At 39.6% G+C, this 12,273-nt stretch overlaps 1 long non-coding RNA gene across 1 annotated transcript; it reads right to left on the reverse strand.

The window, feature by feature from the left end:
• Window positions 1-1,186: 1,186 nt before the first annotated feature.
• LOC132229458 (uncharacterized) lies at window positions 1,187-11,952 on the reverse strand. The gene is made up of 3 exons (XR_009451688.1): window positions 11,877-11,952; window positions 11,678-11,745; window positions 1,187-2,586 (listed from the first exon to the last, which is right to left on the reverse strand). It is a non-coding gene; the product is annotated as an uncharacterized LOC132229458 (long non-coding RNA).
• Between the last annotated feature and the right edge of the window lie 321 nt (window positions 11,953-12,273).

Consider the following 12,273-nt stretch of genomic DNA (forward strand, 5'->3'; position numbering starts at 1 on the left):
GAAGGCCTGTTCGAACACCTTTGCTGTCTGCAGTTACCAAGATAAAACGTCTCCAATTCGCACAGGAACACAAGGATTGGACAGTTGAGCATTGGAAAAAAGTCATGTGGTCCAATGAATCACGTTTCCAGTTGCCTCACGCAGATGGCAGAGTGAGAATTTGGCGGAAACAGCATGAAAGCATGCACCCCACATGCATGAGTACAACCCTTCAAGCTGGTGGGGACAGTGTTATGGTTTGGGGCATGTTTTCCTGGTATGATTTGGGCCCTTTAATTCATGTGGAACAACGTCTGAATAGCACAACATACCTAAGTATCACTGATGATCAAGTTCATTCTATCATGTTGATGGCGTATCCCAATGGAGATGGCTTCTTCCAACAAGACAATGTGCCATGCCACGGTGCTTGTATTGTACAGGAGTGGTTTCAAGAACATGAGGGAGACTTTACCTTGCTTAGGTGGCCCCCACAATCGCCAGATCTCAATCCAATTGAGCATTTGTGGGATGAAGTTAAAAGAGCCATCAGGCAGCTGGTTCCACAACCATGAAATCTCACAGAACTGGACAGTGCTATTCATCAGGCATGGTGTCAGATTCCTCGCATCACCTTTCAACATCTCCTGGAGTCAATGCCAAGAAGAATCGCCGCACTATTGAAGGCAAAAGGTGGCCCAGTGAAGTACTGATGGGGTGGTCATAATAATCTGGCCACTCATATATATACTGAGTGGCCAGATTATTATCTGTCATCCCACGTTCAAAGGCTGTTAAATCCTGTTGTTTACCCATATCTTCAGAAAAAAATCACTTCTCCTGTTGTGGTAAACAACCTGCTTCCCTATTTATAATGGTCTGGCCCTCTATCAACTTCAGCGCGAAATTATAGTTAATTTGCCTACAGGTGGTCATAATAATCTGGCCACTCAGTGTATATATAAGTATATATACATTTATATACATTTTTTGTATTGCTTCCCCTTTCCCACCTCCTCTTAAAATAATTCCTCAAATTTTACAGGGAGTAAAAAAAGACACACACACATGGTTTCCTCCTTTATTGTCTTCTAATAGGTAACAAGCCTTTGGGTGCATAAGTAACATGCCCAGTACTCAGCATCGCACATTTTATTATCATGAGGAGGAAACTTTAAATGTCACCATTCTTCAGAGAGACAGCAATCTTCCAAGTGTTACACCACACAATGTTGGAGGTGGAAAAAAACTAAGGTTTGGTCTGTTAACTTAAAAATAAAAAGGTCTTTCAAAGTAAGAGGCAAACAAGTGTTTATTTGAGATCAATGGGAATAGCTACTTGAGAATCATTAATTCAGGCAGAAGCCCAAATAATGTTTCAATTAGGAGACAAAAGCAATAGGTACTTATGAGAAAAAGGAGGAGAATATTTCCATCAGTAGACAGAAAGCGTTTTTTATTGGTGAAGAAAACAACATGTTAATTCTAAACAGTGTTTTTAATTTTCAGTCCGGTAGTCATCAGTCCAGTAGTGATAATATCTGCTGTCTTGTTACCTTTGCAAACAGATGTTTGGGACACAGGTTGCCTGAGTCCCAGTCCAAAGGTTATTTTGCCCTGTTTTAACATTCCAAAGGTTTGAGGCATAAAACGTCGGGCAAGGCAGTTCCTCTGTCATGGCAGCTCTGGCTGCACTTTAAACTGGCCCCATATATAATATTTACTGGCCAATTCCGAAGTCCACATCCTTGTTCATCCTGCCTTCCAGTTAATTATCAAATATGTTCCAGTCTCCTTTCCACCTTCCATCTACAGACTTCTGAAAGTACGGTTCTCAGGGCAGGTATCAGGTCATACTCACCTCTGCTTTGATACAGTGACTGGAAAGAATACTGTGAGTCCAAGTTCCAACTTTATAATCAGGTTACTCTTCAGCTTTGCATAGAGTACCTGCTTCTCCCTTCAGGTTAGGTTTCTAATGACCTAAAGATCTGGATAGCCAATGAACAGGGTGCTAGAAGGAAGGGTGTGATATACCCGGTCATACACAGGGTCTCCAGACTTGCTGGCCCTATACCAGCAATACTAAATTTGTTGTTTAAAGTCATTTACTCAAATAGGATGTTCATCCTGAGTTTCTGCAGAGGAACCCCTTCCATTGCTACATTGGAAAATTATCAAATTCCAGGGTGGCACAGGCTGTAGAATTATGGGGATTTTCCCTTCATAGTTTTGCTTCTAAAACCCATAAGCAAACATGGCTTGGTGGAGACAGAAGTGTTAGCAAGGGAAAGCAAGGAGCATTCCAGTGGTGGAGGCTCCAGGTGAATGGATTGCTCTGATTTTCTGAAAGTTTGTTTAGTGACATTTTCAGGTTTGTAGTCCCCATGTACTGCGATGTTCTTGAATGCTCTCACCAGGTGTTTTTCAATGAGGCACTAAACTTCCCCTTGCCTGCTGCAAGAGGAAACCTTCAGGTAGGTTTAATGCAGAAGATTAAGACTGCATTAAGATTAAGTCTGAAATGTTCTGCTACCAATTAGCCCTCTAGTATTTCTGTAAGCCTTGAATTTTTGATGCGATCAATGACACCAGTGGAGCCATCTTCTGTGGAGTGGTTATTAAAGATATAAAAATCAATACAAAGATGATACTTGGAAATCTATAGCACAAGATAATGAATCACCATGAGAGCCGACAAAGGAGAATGTCAGCAAACCAAACAGAAGTTTTATGCATAACAAAGTATTTCTTAACAGTAGAATTTAAGCTAAATTTTGCATGAGACAGAAGTCTTCAGGCTACACTTATGATGCATTTGCATGACAAGGTTTAAATAATAGGAAGAGACAAGCCCAGCCTGGCAAAGGGCTCCTATTGCACGTGGGAGGGAAGGAGAAAAATGAGGATTTTGAGAATTGAGATGTTCATGACTGAGCCAATAATGGCATGATTTAACTTTAACTAATGACAAAATAGCATCAAAACTTTCTCTGTCAGTCATCCTCATTCAATTTCTTTTAAATGAAACATTATTTGCCTGCACGTTAAGTCCTAAGTACGGATTGTTATTGGAACTGTGTATTGAAGCTTCACAGAGTAGTCAAAATTTAATTTGACCTGGGGATTGATTTTATTTCCTTCAAAGAGAGATTTTTTTTTTCCTTCCAAAATTGAGCTAGCGCATGACTTTGCAAGTTCATTTTGGTTTCCTCCTTGACACAATTGTAAGTGACAGGAGAATGTTTATATGTTTTGTCCTGAAGGGACATCACAATTGAGCTAATGATGCCACCAACATCTGGGAAGTTGCTCTTTGGTCTTAGAGATATGGATTCCCTATGATTTCATATCATTTGCTGCCAGAAAAAAAGCAAAAATCAGCAAGCCTCCCACAGTCACCAGTCCACTAACCCATTGCAACTTTAATAGATAGAGAGTTTTCTGCCTGAGATTTCCCAGTTTACAGCTGCATAAATAAAGTTTTACAGCCAGGGATTAGACGAGGGTGTGTTTTTGTGTATGTTGGGTGGTGCAGAAATCATAAATATTTCTATTTCCTCCTATCCCTAAGCATATCTATGAGTCCCTCCTTGGAACTCTTGAGTGGCAGCCTTTATAGAGGGACATGCTCATAATTACTGCGCATCAAGTTCTTAACATCAAAGTCTGGCTCTTCATTAATCAGTAAACTTAACTGATTTACAGAAAGGTCTGTTATTCTTAGAGGTTTTTGTTAATCTACTTCTCATCCTGGTGCCAACACAGTTTCCAGAAAATGAAACAATGACTGGTTTATGCCATTGCATATTAAGTTAGGTTTTCTGTGTTTTCATTGCATGTTTCAAAGGTTGACTTAATCAGCTGTGAGTTGTTATGGAGCAAGTCGGGGGTGGAATTCCCACAGATTTTTTTTTTTCTCCCAAGGTCTCCTATAACAATAAGAGAGCTAGGCACACCTTGTGTAGTTTTAACAAGTCTTTGCAGTTTTGACTTAATTTGTTTCCCTCCCTTTTACCCCCTGAGGCTCCCAAAGCAAATGAACCATTCAGTAGCATAAAACAAGGGGAATTACTTTAGACTTCAATAAAACACAGACCTCTGGCTGCAGTATCTGCCCTGATGCAGACCGTCTGCAGTTTAAAATGTGGCTGTGTCTTGATTGCCCTGACACCTCACGATTGTCCTCTTGAACCCCCATTGCCTGGGGAACCTCAACACTCGCAGCTGTTCAGTTCGCAGGTTCGTCCTCCGTGGTGCTAATACTTCAGCTCCTTTGTCTTGGTCCTTAAGGTTTACACTACAAATGCAATAGCTCTACACTCAGGGTTTAACTTGGTTAGTCTCTGATATCTCTGTTAGGTCGTGTGTGAGAAAAAAAAGGTGTGAGAAATGAAATTCTCATAGGCAAGGGGTTCATAGGTAGCATTTAAGGAGATATATGTTTGGGAAGAAAAGGGTTTTGCATTTCTTCCAAGCTATGAAAATATTTAGCCTTCAGAAGTTGGTCATCTTATTTGCTTGGGGATGGGTTTTGATGCCTTGAAGAATATTCTTCATTCACTTACAAATAGCTAATGATGATAGGCTATGTGCTGGGTGCCGAGAATACACTTGGTATCAAGGGAATTGTGGGAAAGGTTCAGTAAGAACGAGAAGCTATTTCTCCTATGAGGTTACAGTTTAATACTTTTTTTTTTTTGATGAAAAGTTAGTTAGTATCTTTAAAAGTTTGATTAGCAAACAAAACTGAACTGGATAAATGTCTAAATTTAGGTGGAATAATCAACCATGTTTTTAATAGGTGGAAGAAATGAGACGCAATTATCTAAGAGCAAAGTCCTTCCTAATAGACTGAATGATAAAACTTGGACCCCAACACTGGTCAGGTGAGTCACAGCGAGAAAGTTAAGTTCTCAGACACTGCATGTTCACCAGAGGAGTTCTTGATAAAATGAACTGGGAGGATATAAAGGCTAGATCTCTAAAGGTGCAAGTTAAGAATAGTTCTTCTTCCACACAGTTAAGATGGGCCCACAAACAGAGCAGAAAAACCCCCCGAGGGCATTTACATTACATGAACATAAAATCATGTTTAGATCTATAATTTAATTAAAAAATCAAGAAGAGAGATGTATTATTTTGTAATACCATGTTTTATATAATCTAATATTGATATATTTTTCTAGCTTCTATAAAATAAAACAGAGTGGTTTTAATTTACAGGCAATTAACACATGATGGAAGTAAAGAGGAGAATTACCCAGGAGTTGAACACAGACCATACAGGAGTCAAATCTTTGTAAACAAGCCCAGGAATAGGAATACTTCCAGACATCTGTGAGTCAATGCTTTGCCAAATCTGTTAATGGTCAACCCTCCTGTTGGCCACTTGGCTCTTATGAATCCAGAAAACTGGGTGAATCTAAATCTTAGAGGGCCTTATTTTAGGAAAAACAAAGCCAAACAAAAATACATTAAGGCAGGAAAAGTTTTACTATATGTGTTAAAAAAAAAAAAAGACTGGAAAGAAATATAACAAAATGTTAGCAATGCTTTCTTAAGGTGTTGGCATAAACAATGGCTTTTACTTTCTGGTTTATTTGATATTTATAAATTTTCTACAATAGCATTTCTACTTTAACCAGAAAAAAAAATCAATAAAAAGTACAATCTAATGGTTGAAACGTCTGTTATGTACAAAATGAATACGTTTTACCACTGGTAATGCCTTTGGATAGAAAGGAAAGATGATTTCCATAGAAGGATTACAATGTTTCATATTTAATTAATTAGAAAAGCTTCGGGCAAAATCAGAACTGCAGATTCTGGAAGCTGAATAGTGTGAAGATTTGATAGACACAAGGTAGAAAAGGTAAGATCAATGTAACAATCTTCAAGACAGTGAGAACAATCTGTTACAGAGTATGTAAGAACATAAAGAATGTGAAAACAAGGCAAAGCGAACCTTATATGAAAGTGAATAATAAATAAGAGATTAGGAAGTAAACTGGCCTTGAATCTAAAAGTAAAGAGCCATGACAGGATTCTGTATTTTGAATGTCAAAATTAAGAAACTCCATTGGGAAATATGTCTATGGAATAAGCAAAACCTTAGAGTCAGATAAATTTCTACTTTAGGGGGGCTCTAAGTCATTAGCCTTGGGTCGGTTTTATTAAGACTATAGCTTTCCTCTTACTTCCAAGAAAAAGCACGTATAATGTTTTTACTCTTCATAATTCACTTACTTAGTCAAATATTCATTGATTTTTCTGAATCTGTAGCCCATCTGCTTGCAAAACATTCACTGACTACATGGGACTAAATAATAAGTATTGGTTGATGTTAATGCACATACATGCCATAAAACTGTCAGCTCAGTCATCTTTCTGGTATACCTGAGCATATAAGCAAAGTATCATGAGACAGTGGAGGCAGCACTGTCTGAAAGGTAGTGTACATAACAGAAAGAAAGATAGTGTGCTTTGCAAGGTCTTTGGCCTCAGAAAAACATGGGTTCAAATCTTAGCTCTGCCATTTGCTACTTGTTAAATGTGATTATATTAAAATTTTGAGCCTCGATTGTTTATCTTTAAACTGGGGACAATACCTTCTTCCTAATACAAATTTTGTGAAAATTAAATGAGGTATACATACACTAGAATATATAACAATGCCAGGTACACAATGAACTCTTAATAAGTGGTAACTATAATCGTTATTGTCATGACTATACTCTCAGTGTGTCAACAGAATGCAACTTAGAGTTTTAAGAACAATATCTAATTTGAGTTTTCTTTGTGCGAGTCAAGTTTTGGATTATTAATATGAGAATGATCGCATTTTTTCCTCAGATGGGAAATGGTTAATTCATAGAACTAGGTATAAAATGGATTCATCTATATTCTCAAATCTTTCTCTGTCGAGGTCAATGGTACTAGTTTTCTCTTCCCCAAGTGGTTCAATCTGGAGCTGGTCAGAAACCCAAAGAAAACTGATGGGCCAGCAGGAGAGCTAAGGAGACTGAGTCCTCAGTGAGAGAATGCTTATGCTTGATGAGTCTCTGAGAGTTTGGGTTTCTATTTCAGATACATGGGTTAGTCAGTGAGCTTTATAACTAAACCTAACAGCAACAATCTCTGTAGCGAAGGAGAACTACACTGTGGGAACCACAACAGAGACACTTGATAGTCAAGGCCAATTAAGCACAGAGGCCTTGTCGTCAATACACTGAATGTCCAAGGCCACTCTGCACCTAGGCTAAGATACCATAAACAAGTGCAAGGACAAAGCACAACAATCCCACGGTGTACTGCACAAGCATGCCCTTCTGTAGCCAAAATATGATTGATGTAACAGTTGGTAGGAAGCCTTCTTTGTCTCTGAAATAATATACAAGTTAGAGACCAGCCAGTGTGCTGGGCAGAGGAGTGTGCTGGAGAGAAGAGACTAGGCTAGAGAGTTCAGATGGAGCTGAGAGCTGGTACTGCTACGATGTAAGGCTAAGAGCTCATAGAGAGCTCAGATATAGTTACCATGTTAACCAGCCAGTGTGCTGGGAAGAAGAGTGTGCTGGAGAAGCTGAGGTAGGCACAGAGGATGTAACTACCAGACTGGAGACATGGGAGACAGGAGAGGCAAAGAGCTCAGGTGCTGCTACTATGTGGGGCGGTGAGTCTAGGGGGCAGCATTTGGCTCAGATAATAACTGTGGTACACAGATTTATGCTACTGTGGGAAAAATATGTATTTACCAGCTGGTGTCCTGCTGCCTGCCTGAATAGGACTGCTGGGAAGGACTGTTTTGTCTGATGGCTAAATGGTCACTGGCTTTTGTAATAAAGACTCATTCTTATACACCCACAACTTCTCATGGCTTCTCTGTCTAAGACCCGGCATCCTAGGAGATCCAGCCCCAGGCAGAGGGGCTTGAACCTGACACCTGCAACTAATGAGCAGAGGATAAAGGAGGAACTTGGACTAAGTTCCCAACTGTTAGTGTAGGGAGTAGGGTTTGAGAAGGAACCTACTCTGGTGTAGTAGGAAAAATTTAGAAGGATATATGGACTCACAGCAACTCAGAGCAGCAGTGCTGAGCAGAGCGCTGGCTGTCTCTGACATACACCCACCCTGTAAGCTTCACAGTTGCAATCTGAGGGGAGAACCTTGTACTCCAGTTGAGTTTAGGATTTTGGTGGGATAACTATTTGCCCTTTCATTGGGCACGGAAGAGTGAATGACATGTTTTCTGGGGTTTTCCTAACTTTCACGGTGAAATGCCAGCCCTTTCCACTACCCCTTTGCTTTGCTTTCACTAGTCAAACAGCTTGTTACATAGACCCCAGATAATATAGGACAACTGGTTATTTTTCCCAGAGAAGCTTTATATAGCCCAAACTCTATTCATTCTTAAAACACATCTTGGGTCCCACCTCTTCCATTAGCACTTCTACAAAATACTGAGATTAGTGCCCTTGCTGGTTTAGCTCAGTGGATAGAGTATTGGGCTATGGACTGAAGGGTCCTGGTCAAGGGCACCTACCTCAGTGGTAGGATCCTCCCTAGAAGAGAGCAGGGGCCACACTTTATATTCTTTATATACAACTTCGTTGTGGAGCAGTTTTGGACATATTATTGACTCCCAATAAAATTAGTTAAATGACTTTTTTTATTTTTTTGTAATCCTCACCCGAGGATGTGTTTTTCATTGATTCTAGAGAGAGAGGAAGAGAGAGGGAGAGAGAGAAGCATCCATGTGAGAGGGGAACATAGATAAAGGTTGTCTCTTGCATGTGTCTCAACTAGGGATTGAACCTGCAGCCTGGGCATGTGCCCTGACTGGGAATCGAACCCATGACCCTTTGATGCACAGGCTGACTCTCTAACTGTCAAGCCACACTGGCTAGGGTTAAGTGACTTTTTTTTTTAAGGTCACCAAACAACTAGTTGGTGAGACTAAAAAGTCTATTTCATTTGTACTTTTTTTGTAATTTTAAAGTTTCAAGTGATGACAAAGAGGATCCATTGTAAACAAATCCTTCCATTCTTGAAATGATGGGGTCAGTGGGGCGAGAGGAGTGGGCAGACAGGTGTCAGAAAAGATTGACGGCAGAACGTGGATTTAGTGCATGCTAGAATGTGTGCTGGAAGTGTTTCTTAAAAAAAATCAGCCTTCATTTTTGAGGCTCCTTTGTTTCTTCAGATGGATGCTAATTGCTCAAGATCACTCAGAAAGTTCAGATGCAGATTTGGGACTAGAACCCAGAAATGCTGTCCTAGCCATGTATTTATAACAGTGACACGTTTCCTGTTACAGGAATAGACAGTATTCATTCATGTTGCTTACATTGCTATAGCAATCAAAATTTATTTATAGCATAAAAACCCTAGAAAAGTTATGCTGAACTATTTTAACATAAAACAATTTTAAATTGCTGAAGTATTACACTAAAACATTGTCTTAATAGCTCACATTATCCTTTCTACCATAAATACTACTTGTCTTACTTTCAATATTACAGTGGTGTGTTACTCAAGATTATATTTGTTAAGATAATAATATTGGTGTTATTATCATTCAAGATTGTACTAATTGAGATATGGTATGTTTACTGGGTTATATTTTAAAAATAGAAAAAGAAAGAAATTTGGGGAAGAATTAATGTGGGAAATGGTATCTCTTATTTTTATAAATAATTTTCTCTTCTAATAAAAAACAATTATTAATATCTAGTCTTTAGAAGATACATCTTTTATTTTTTTCTTTGCCAAATTTTGCTGCTTTAAACGTGTTTAACACTGAGTGTTTGATAGTATGATTAATTAAAAAATATTCTAACTTCAGTTTAGGTCTTCTTATTCAAATTAATAGTCTTTGAATGGCTTAGCATATGACTTGTTTAAACCTTATAATACATTTTCTGCATTTGGGTTATTAAAATAAAAATATAGCCATCATCAGTGATAGTATTTGCAAATATCCAAACAAAATTAAACAAACTATATCACTACAGGTGTTAAAAGATTACTTTCACCTATTTTTATCTTAAAAATTAACATAGGAAATAGAATAGTGACAACTTGCATTTTGGAGCTGAGAAAACCAAATCAGAGAGCAGTCATTGACTGCTTTTGGATTGAACCCAGGTGTTGCAGGATTCTGTAGAACTTCATAAATTAGTGTCGTTTTCTTTTCTCTGATCTGTTACCTTTAGTCCTGACAGACAACTGGGGATGGGGGCAGGGGGGTAGATTGGAGAAATATGCTTTTGCTAATGTGGCTGGTGGGGGGTGGGGGAGGAGATGACATGATCTGACCAATGAGCACCATGGTTTTGCTTCTGAAAAGTGGAGGAGGGCTGTGAGTGGAAGCATGGAGTATTGGCAGGTCTACTGGAGGGATGAAGTCCTTCTCCCTCCATACTGAGGCTTATTACATTCTAATGGTAATCATAATCATCCGGTTGTGATTTGGAAGCCCGGTGCCTTCATTCCCTTGAAAGGCTTTCTGTTTTGTAGGTTTCTTGTTATGCTGCTTCCTGAAACTCTATGCCAATTGATGTTTGCATGTTTCTGAAATGGCAAGCGCCTTCTAATTGCCTCTCCCACTACACGGTGCTCGGAGCTGGCAGGCGCCCTGCTTGCAGGTCACTTTCCCGTCACACCACCTAGGGCTTGCCAGGGGTCCGTTCAAAGGGCAAGGTGATGCCAATTATTTTCCTTCCTGGCATTTACATGAAAGGTATAATATATGTCCTTTGGGAGGGAGGCTGCTAAAAGGGAATTGGGAGTTTGGTTCCCTTAGTAATTCCCACAACCACAGAGTTCCTGGACGAAAGGAGAAAGGAAAAACTGAAACAATGTGAGGAGGTGGAATAGAAGTGCTTTAGTTAATCAGTAAATTTAGGGTTCACTAGGTGCCAGGCGATATTTCAAGCGCTTTACCTCTACTCATTTGTTTCTACGATGCCACAGTTCTGAGTAGTGGGTAGTTATCTCTCCCACTTTGTAGATGAGAACACTGAAGCCCACGGTGTAGCAACTAGTAAACGGCAGAACCGCAGTTTGAATTTAGGTTGGCTTTGAATCTTGGTGACTAATCGTTTTGCTATCGTCCACCTTAATGTAGAATCCATTGTTTCAGGAATATACAGCTATTTAACAAGCAGAAAAGCAAATGGTGACCATGATTCAAGAAAGAGAAATACAGTGAGGCCATGCTCTATAAATCCCTTCATCCCATACTTCCTCATCAGACACCACCTGTAGCACAGTAGCTTCCTTGGGCTGTTCTGTATCTCTTCCTACATCTGCAAAAAAATACATCTAATCATTGCAGGCTTCCTGTACAAAAATGACGGCTCTAACTGCTCTCCACTTGACAATGTGATTGGTGATGTCCTGACATACATCAGGGCAGGAGCCTCCAACGATCACATGAACACTTTTGTAAGAAATCTAGGTAAACTTATGCAATATACAACAGATAACCTGCCGCTGAAGATAGCGAACCCACAGACATAGTTTGTCCTTCCCTCAGCACTATCCAGAATCATGATCCTATCCTCTACTCCTGAAAGGTTATCCAGTATCATAACTCAGAAAATCATCAATAGATAAAGGACAACACACTTACACAAGGCTGGAATTCATACTATAACTGAATCCATTATGCCTTATTTTGAAATTAATCATTTACCTTAGCATCTATGTAGGCTCCATACTCTTCAGCATTAGTTGTGATGTTTAGAGTAAGTGGCCTTCGACCTGGAGAAGGAAGACAAACAAACCCACAGTTCAAAGTCAGCATGAAAGCTATAGCAATAGTATTGCAGGTGCATTTTCACATGTGGGTTAACTATTGTTTCAAGTCGGATTCCAATTGTAAAGGCATTTACCAGTTTGGAGGTTCAGATGAGACGGAATATCAGTGTTTGTGCCCCTGTGCTTTAAGTATCAGCTCGGACAAATAGGTGAACGGGTCTAAAATGATTCCTGGAACTGAACAATGAATGTAACTGAACTCAGGAGGGAGGGGCAGGCTGCTGCTGGGGAAAAGGGTTACTAAAAAGATCAATTGCACTCTTATCTTGTTAGTCATTAGATAGCCCATTGATGCCACCTGCTTACTTTAAATGTAAGAGGACCAGCCAGCCCTTGGAAAGCTGCCACCCACTGTCTCTTTGGAGCCCCCTTTCTTTCTGCTCTAGCGATGGGAGGGAAAAGGCCAGACTCTGACCCTTAGAAGCTAAGCATCTGTTCCTCTGGTAAATGCAGATGTGAGGGCAAATCAGA

This window comes from Myotis daubentonii, chromosome 3, assembly GCF_963259705.1.
Source record: "Myotis daubentonii chromosome 3, mMyoDau2.1, whole genome shotgun sequence".
NCBI lineage: Eukaryota > Metazoa > Chordata > Mammalia > Chiroptera > Vespertilionidae > Myotis > Myotis daubentonii.